Source organism: Carlito syrichta, unplaced genomic scaffold (assembly GCF_000164805.1).
Source record: "Carlito syrichta isolate Samal-C Ts95f unplaced genomic scaffold, Tarsius_syrichta-2.0.1 Scaffold309486, whole genome shotgun sequence".
In the NCBI taxonomy this organism is placed as follows: Eukaryota; Metazoa; Chordata; class Mammalia; order Primates; family Tarsiidae; genus Carlito; species Carlito syrichta.
This window is the reverse complement of record NW_007253582.1, coordinates 521,508-530,924: the sequence shown is the minus strand read 5'-3', so window position 1 is coordinate 530,924 and position 9,417 is coordinate 521,508. Positions and strand designations below refer to the sequence as shown.

General features: G+C 37.5%; 1 pseudogene across 1 annotated transcript; it reads right to left on the bottom strand.

Annotated features, from left to right (window-relative positions):
* Positions 1-2,960: 2,960 nt before the first annotated feature.
* Positions 2,961-3,875, bottom strand: LOC103269794 (annotated as a pseudogene). The gene has a single exon (XR_002482496.1). The product of XR_002482496.1 is annotated as a stathmin pseudogene (transcript).
* Positions 3,876-9,417: the final 5,542 nt, after the last annotated feature.

Below are 9,417 nucleotides of genomic sequence, written 5' to 3'. Positions count from 1 at the left end.
TAAGAAAGGAAACTCTATAGGAATAACAAGATATAATAAAAAGATATCACATTTGTAAATTTATATTGTTTAATATCGTAGCCTCAAAATAAATAGCATATACATTTTAAAAACTGCAAGGAGAACTTGACAATCCACCAACACTGTGGGAAATTTCTAATATATATCTCTCAATAATTAATACTTAAAGTAGATAAGGAAGGACAATAGGATACAAATAACGTGAACAATAAAATAAAAAACTTTGATTTAATTGATATATATAGACACTTGCATACATTATTTTCAAGCACACACAAAACATTTACAAAAACAGACTGTGTCTTAAATTTTTCAAAGAAGTGGTATCATACAGAACACATATTCTGAACATAATATTAGTACATTAGAAATTGTGGCAGGGATTCTGATTCCCCTTTCTGTCCTAGTCATACAGCTAAATCACATTTTCAGTCCCCTCATATTTAGTAGACTCAGCTCTGTCCTAATTAATGTGGGTAGAAGTGACGCATGTACTTTCAGGCCTGACCACAAAATATTCTGTGAATCTTCCACACTCTTCCTTCCTCTCATCAAAAACCTACAGGGCTACATGTTGAGAATGTTGACAATCTAAAAAGGAAGGAGCTGCTTTCTGTGTCATATTTTGAAACATTTATGTTGAACTTTGAATAAGTAAGAAATAAACTGGCATTGTGTTCAGCCCTGTGAAATTTGAAATTTTTTGTGGTAGCTGATAGCTTACCATGAGAACACAGAAATCAAAAATAAAAAAAATCACTAAAAATAATCCTCACTGCAAATTTTCAAACACAATTCTGATGATTCACGAGTTAAAGAGGAGAGTCTAATAAAAAATTTTAACTACTGGAAATAAATAATAAATAAACCCAAAGAAAATTGGAAGAGGAAAAAATATATATAAAAATTAAAAATTGCAAAATAAATAGAAATAGAGAAATATGAAACAGTAACAAAATGAAATGTTGGTTTTTGAAAAGACATACATTAAACAAATCTCTGACAAGGGAAAAAGTGGTAAAGTAAAAATAAACAATATTAAGAATGAAAAGAGAGAGTACGGCAGATACAATAGAACTTTTTAAAATAATAAAATAATATTTTAAAAATTACAAATAAGAGATTCTGTTTTTTTCTGGACTATTTCAACAGGAATGTTTATATAGTAAAAAGCTTTGGACAATACAATATCTCCCTCTGAAGCAAAGGGCAGTTTTGCTCATTGTCTAATATAAAGAAGACAGTGTCTCTCTTTGGAACAAAAGGCAGGCATACTTACTGTCCAATATAAGAGATTCCATTTCCCTAAGTTCAGGGTTCCTTTCCCATAATATGCCCCAGTGTATTTGCAGGCATCTGTCTGGGCCTATCCGCATCACCCACATGGGCCTTAGAGACAAGAACCAATGCTAACATGAAGCGCATACTGCTTGTTGTGTCTTAAGTAAAGTCCTTTATCTCTGACCCAGGAGTTCATGTCTTCTGCCAGCATCCATAGAACTCAGGCAAGCTAACTTGTTGGTTTGCAACCAGGATAAAATCTCAGCACCTTCACAGTTCTTCACTGACAAGATGATTCTAAAATATATAAGAAAGAGTCAAGATGAGCCAAGACCTTCTTAAAGAGGGAGAACAAGTGTTAGGAAAGATGCACTATTAAATAACTGAAGTCAGAGCAAGTGTTATCATAAGAATATAAAGCTAAATTGAATCTCTACTTCCTACCCCACACAAAATTAATTTCAGATATAGTAGTCTTAAATGTGAAAAGCAAAACTTTTTAAATTTTAGAAGAAAATAAAATAAAAAGAGAAAAACCATAAAATAAAAGATTAATATATTCAAACACACAAAAGGTTAAACTTTGACTTAACCCAGAGATTTTTTTAAAAAAAAGATGTTAAAACAAAGTTAGAAAAGACAAACCACAAGATGAAAAAGGATATTTGCCACACAAATAGCTAACAAAAGATGAGTAACCAGACTATAATAATTCCTAAAAATCAAAATGAAAAAGGCAAATAATCCAATAAAAAATTTAAAAATAGACAATGACAAGAACAGACATATCTTAGAAGACAAAATATGAACAAATGTCTAATAAACATTGGAAAAGAGCTTGTCCTCACTTTAGTAACCAGACAGATACAAATAAGACCACAAGATACCAGTTTTCACTCACTTGATTGGTCACATTGCTAAAGTCTAATCTACTTTGCAAGTGAGAAAATAAATTGGTACAATCACTATAACCTATTAATTTAACTCCTAGGTTTATTTCCTTGAGAAACTCTTACACAAGTACCCAAAAGACATGTACAAGAGTGTTGGTAGAAGCACTGCTTACAATAGGAAAAAACCCAAATATCTGTAATAAGAGATTCGCTTATAAAGTGTGGTACAATATACTCATGCAACGGAATGTTAAACTGTAAAAATGAGTAAACTTCAGCTACATGTTACACAAATGAATCTAAAAACTTTTTTCAGTGAAAAAAAGTTGCTGAAGAATACATATAATCTGTACACATAATCTGTTATATACATATTATATGTATAGGCATATACTATTGTATTTTATAAAGTTAAAAAATAACCAAACTACATAAGTTAGCAATGCATACGTGTTTATTGAAAAAAACCATATGGAAGACCTAGGGAATGACCCAAAATATTTATCACTATAGGTAGTTTTGGGGAAAGCAGCAAGGAGATGTGGAGGGACAGATATAAACTTCAATGGCACTGATAATATTCTCTCTTAAGTTGGGTGCTGCATTCACTCGTATTCATTTTTAAATTACGCTTTGTAACTTACATATAACTTTCATATTTTAGGAATAAAATAGGGAAAGAAACCAAAAGAAAAAAAAGTTTCTAAATACATACTATATAATTAACTTTATAATTTCTGTAATTGTTTAGTAAACTTGGTAAACTTTTTTTTTTTTTTTTTTTTTTTAGCACTGTACAGTTTTATTAACCATTCAAGTCCAGTAGCATCTGGTAAGATTGGGACAGAATTGGGATTGAAAAGTGAACAGATATTCAGCATCTAACAGTTCAAAAGAAGCCACTACATACTCTTTTCACAAGCATGTTTTCACAGAGCCAATATAGTACTAGCCATGAACCCAGTACACCAAGTGCACTCAAGTAGAAAAGATGCGACAAGAAAAATAGCTACATTAGAAAGACCAATACTTTAGAAAAAGAGTAAAACATTTTCAATTTCTCCTCTTTAGCCCCTAAAACAACATCTTACAGCCTGGATCTACTTATACAGTCCTACATCAGCTTCTAGAATGTTTGTCAGGAGGGAAAAAATAAAATGACACTGGCCAGTACAGTCTTTGGATATTTAGGAAGGGAGGGGGAGAAAGTCAGTTCTCTGAACAAATTAGTCAGCTTCAGTCTCATCAGCAGGATCTTTGGATTCTTTGGAGTCTTTGTTCTTCTGCACTTCTTCAACGTGCTTATCCTTCTCTCGCAAACGCTCCAGTTTGGCAGCCATTTGTGCCTTTCGGTTCTCTTTGTTAGCTTCCATCTTGTGGGTCAGGTTCTCCTCCGCCATTTTACTGAAGTTGTTGTTTTCCTCTATTGCTCTCTGGAGCACGTCTCTCTCATGCTCTCGTTTCTCAGCAAGCTGCTGCAAGACTTCCGCTTCATGAGACGTGTGTCTTTCTTCTGCAGCTTCTAATTTCTTCTGAATTTCCTCCAGGGAAAGATTCTTCTTTTTTGGAGGGGAAAGGGGGAATTCTGGAACGGATTCTTTTGACCAAGGACTGAGAATAAGCTCAAAAGCCGGAGGCACGCTTCTCCAGTTCTTTCACCCGAATATCAGAAGAAGCCATGGTGAATAAAAGAGATGGGCAGGGTACCCTTCACAATCCACCGGGGTAAGGAAAGCCCTGCTCAGTCCCAGCCGCCTGACTACACTCTGAGCACCAACAGACCCAGGCCAGTAAACTCTTAAGCAGAATATTTTCCCATTGTCTGTTCTCTTAGGAATTGATTTAAATCTTTCTGGTTCTTTCTTCACACAGAGGACAATTTCAATGGTTGTAGTTCACTGTAGGATTACTGGCCATGCACAAGGAAAGCCTTAGCTGTTAGGAGGGGAGTTCCAGTGCCTCCGGAAGAATCCTTAGCTTTGCTTTCCTGACTGTTTCCCCTGGAACTCTCTTCTCCCCTCTAGCTGAGTGGGCAAACTTTTGGTGCAAAATCTCCAACATTTGCAGAGTTCTTGCATAAGTTGTGCGGTATGTGTCCTGAATAAAAAACTTGAGGGGACAGAGGGACTGAAAATAGAACTGCATCATCCTAAAGTTAAGAGCATCCCTTTGAAGCTCATCTGCCTTGAGGGGGGCCTTTTACTTAGTGGTCAATGGTAACTGTACTTTCTTCACAATAGCTCCAAATAAAGGATATCGTAATTGTGAGATAACTAAATGGTATTCCTTTCTAAAATGTAATTTGTACCCGCCCCCCCCCGATTTGCAAGAGATCCAAGATTGGCCTGTATTCACTTTTACATGCCCAGGGTACATAGTGTCTGGCACAGAGTGCTTACTTAGATGATTTCTGTTCAGAAGACTGGAAACATAGTACTCATAGATTTCATACTTTGGTCCTAGGTTTCCAAGATGGTCCCAGAGGATTGTGGCTTCTTTGTATATTTCCTGCACACAGGAAATAGAATCTGTCCCAGAATCAGCTAAATTGGCTATTCAGGTCTTTCTCTTTCCTTTGCTAATGGCTTTGCTGCTAAAGTATATTCGTTTTTATAGCAAATATTGACTGCCCACCCAGTGTTCATTTGGCAACAGGCATTTCAGTAGAAGAGACATGTCAGCCTTCAAGGAGTTTTAAATTTAAAGGGAAAATATTAATTTCTCATTAATATTAGTATGAGGTTTGGACTCTCATTGCCATTAGAGGTAGTGTAAAAAGCATGTGCGGTAAAACCAGACTACTTGGGTTTGAATCCTGGCAACATCACTCATGCATTGTGCAAACTGAGGCAAGGCAAGTTACTTCATCCTCTGTGTCTCTATTTCCCCTCCTGTAAAATGGAGGTGATAATAAAAGTACTTATTTGGGGTGTTATGCGGACGAAACAGGTTAATGTATATAAAACACCTAGAATAGCTTATGACATACCATAAGTCGTATGGAAATGACAGCTGTTACCATGAAGACAACCTGATGGTGATGGTGGTGATGGTGGTGGTGACAGTAGTCCTTTCGTCTATATACAGTCATCCCTCAGAGTTTCACAAAGGTTGGTTCCAAGACTCCTCCCACCACTTCCCTCCCCTGCTGTCAGATACAAAAATCCAAGATGCCCAGGTCTCTTATATGTAATCTATGTACATCCTCCTGTATTCTTTTTTTTTTTTTGAATTGGAGTCTCACTCTGTCGCCCAGACTGGAGTGCAGTGGCCGCTCCCGGCCACCGCAGCCTCGACCTGCTGGGCTCCAGTGATCCTTCGCCTCAGCCTTCCAAGTAGCCAGAATTACAGGCATGCGCTACCACGCCCGGCTGATTTTTTTGATTTATTGTAGAGATGAAGTCTCACTGCCCAGGCGGGTCTCGAACCCACGGGCTCAGGCAGTCCACTCACCTCAGCTTCCCAAAGGCATGGGATTACAGGCTGAGCCACCGAGCCCGGCCCTCCTTCCTTTATTCTTTTTTTTTTTCTTTTCTTTTCTTTTTTTTTTTTTTGAGTCAGAGTCTCACTCTGTCGCCCAGACTGGAGTGCAGTGGCCACTCCCGGCCACTGCAGCCTCAACCTGCTGGACTCCGGCAATCCTTCCGCCTCAGCCTTCCAGTAGCCGGAGTTACAGGCATGCGCTACCACGCCCAGCTGATTTTTTGATTTATTGTAGAGATGAGGTCTCGCTGCCCAGGCGGGTCTCGAACCCGCGGGCTCAGGCAGTCCACTCACCTCAGCCTCCCAAAGGCACGGGATTACAGGCTGAGCCACCGAGCCTGGCTCCTGTATTCTTTAAAGCATCTCTAGATTACTCATAACACCCAGTACAGTGTAAGTAATATGTAAATAGTTATTATACTGTATTTTTTTTAATTGTATTATTGAGATGTGTGGTACAAGTCAGGATTAGGTACATGAGTAGTCTACATACAGGTGGAGTTTGGACCTCCAACTGGTCCTGACTTTCCCTGATTTAGGGTTAGGTACCCTTTGTGATGTCACAAGTCCTCACCCCTCCCTCTCTCTCCTGGCAGTGTCCCAGGATTACCGATCCTGCCCTTGTAGCATTCAGGACCCACTTACAAGTGAGAGAACATGTGGTAGTAAGTTTCAGTTCTTTGTTTCCGTGATAGATCACTAATATGATGGACTATAAATCCATCCAGTTTGTTATGAAGTCAATACTTTTGTTGTTCTTTATGGCTGTGTAATACTCCATTGTGTATATGTACCACATTTTCTTTATCTAGTCCACTTTTGAGGGGCAGCAAGTTTGGTTCCATGTTTTTGCTATTGTGAATAGTGTGGCAATAAACATGAATGTGCAGGTATATTTTTTGTCGAATGATTGAAATTCCTCCAGGTATATTCCCAGAATGGGGATTGCTAGGTTGTATGGAAGGTCAATTTCCAGTTCTTTTAAAAATCACCACACTGTTTTCCATAGAGATTGGACTAATTTTCTCTCCCACCAACAATGTAAAAGTGTTTGCCTTTCTCCACATCCCGCCAGCATCTGTTGTTTTTTTATTTATTAATGATGGCTATCCTTACTGAAGCTAAGTGGTATCTTAGTGTGACATTAATTTGCATTTCTCTGATGATTCATGAGGCTGAGCACTTTTTCATGTGTCTGCTGACTGCTCGTATGTCTTCTTTTGAGAATTGCCTGTTCATATCTTTTGCTCATTTTTAAATAGAGTTGTTTGCTTTTTTTCCTTTTGACTCATTTTAGTTCCTTGTAGATCCTGGAGGTTAGGTATTTTTAATGTGTATTTTTTAATTTTTATACTTAAAAAAATATATATTTTCAATCCACAGTTGGTTACAGATTCATGGAGACTTCCAGATGCACAGGACCAACTGTATACACATTTCTTTGTACTTAGAATCAACTGAGATCTTCTGATTATTTTCCCAGTAGTTCCAGAGCCCTGGGATTCTAACCAATTCAATCAAATGATTCTTAGCAAGAAAATTATCAGAATGAACTGGGGAGATTTTTCATAACATATCCTCACCCATCAACTTGGCCAATGATAATCTGGTTGAGGTTTACAGAAATCCCATACTAAAAGATCCCTTAATAGAAAGGGCAGAGAAGGGTCTTTCTAGTCCTTTCTGGGCTAACTCATCAGCTAATGAGTCTTTGCATAAGAGGATGAAAAATTAAAAAAGGAAAAATACCAGACATTAACAAAATTTTATAATTTTATGGTATAAAAATTGCTTAATATCTAAGGCAAGTAAAAAAAGAAAAAGAGGGATGAAGTAAAAGAGAGTATAATGTGTACTTTCATTTTATTAATGAAAGTACACATGCAATGCATAGCAGATAAAAGAAGTTTCATGTATAGATAAATGCATTTGTAAAAGTGCTAGATACAACTGATTCCTTGACAAACATTCTCCCCTAGCTAATGACATGGTTTGATAAAAACCAGAAATAGTCTTTTGTCCCTGATCTTTGCTGCTTATAGTCATAAGGAACTGCAACCTAGCTTGGTAGGTAAACAAATGGAAAGCTTAATTTAGTAGTAGTATACTTTTATAACAAATAGAGTATCAGTCAATCACAGCAGCTGTACTTCAGCCAATCACAGGCCCCTGCTTGGTCAGATGTGCTCAAATAAGGCAAACTCCAGGCTGTAACCAATCAAGCTGTTTCACACTTCATTTCCTTTTACTGTCTATGAATACTGCCTGCTGGTGTTACCCAGAGGAGTTCTCTGAACCCCTTCTGGTTCTGAGGGCTTCCTTCTTTGGGAATTATCATTTGCTCAGTTAAACTCTTGTTAAATTTAATTTGTATATTGTATATTAATGAGGCACAATTGAAATTATCACTTTGAAACAAGATACTTTTGAGCAAATAGCAGCACTAAATGAGCTCATTCAGCTTCTTAGAGGTACATTTGCAATCAAGTCATTTAGAAATCCCCAAGAAGAAAAAATAGTCCTAAAATTAGGATACTGTAGAGGAGCGGTCCCCAACCTTTTTGGCATCAGGGATGGCTTCGAGGAAGACAGTTTTTTCACAGGAGGTGGGGTAGGGGCGGGGGAGGAGAGGAGGGGATCATCAGGCATTAGATTCTCATAAGGCGCACATAACCTAGAGCTCTCACATGCAGAGTTCATAGTAGGGTTCATACTCCAGTGATAATCTTTTTAAAAAATTTTTTATTTTAAAGATGTGGGGTACAATTCAGGGCTAGGTATACAAATGTTCATTATGCAGGTACCCTTGGAAATGATGTGTCCCCTACTTCCCTGACAGTTTCCCACTACTGCCAATCTTTTTCTTATATATTATGATAATTGTTCAAGGTCTGCTTATGAATGAGAACATGTGATACTCAATTCTTTGTTTCTGTGATAGATCACTCAGTATTATAGACTCTAAGTCCATCCAAGTTGCTGTGAAGTTCATAATTTTGTCCTTATTTATGGCTGTGTAATATTCCATCATGTATATGAACCACATTTCTTTTGTCCAGTCCTCTTTTGATGGACAACATGGTTGGTTCCATGTTTTTGCTATTGTGAATAATGCTGCAATAAACATATATGTGCAGATATGTTTTTCATAGAGTGATTTGAGTTCCTCCAGGTATATTCCCAGTAGGGGGAGTGGGATCATATGGAAGGTCGATTTTTAGATCTTTTAGGAATCACCAAACTGTTTTCCACAGAGGTTGTACTAGTTTGCACTCCCAACACTTCTACCAGCAGTGTAGAAGTGTTCCCTTTCCCCACATCCTCTCCAATATTTGTTGTTTTTTGAGTTATTGTTGATAGTCACCCTGAATGGAATTAGGTGGCAAATCAGTGTGGTTTTAATTTGCATTTCCTTGATGACTAGTGAGGCTGAGCATTTTTTCATGTATCTGTTGGCTGCTTGTATGTCTTCTTTTGAGAAGTGTCTATTCATATCTTTTGCTCACTTTGTAATGAGGTTGTTTGTTTTTTCTTTTCAGCACATTTAAGTTCCTTGTAGATTGTAGATGTTAGGGCTTTGTCAGATACAGAGTTGGCAAATATTTTTTCCCATTTTGTGGGCTGTCTCCCCACTTTCTTGATTGTTTCTTTGGCTTTGAAGAGGCTTGTCAATTTGATGAGGTCCCACTTGTCTATCTTATGTCTTATGATATGGGCACTTGGGGTTTTGATCAGGAAT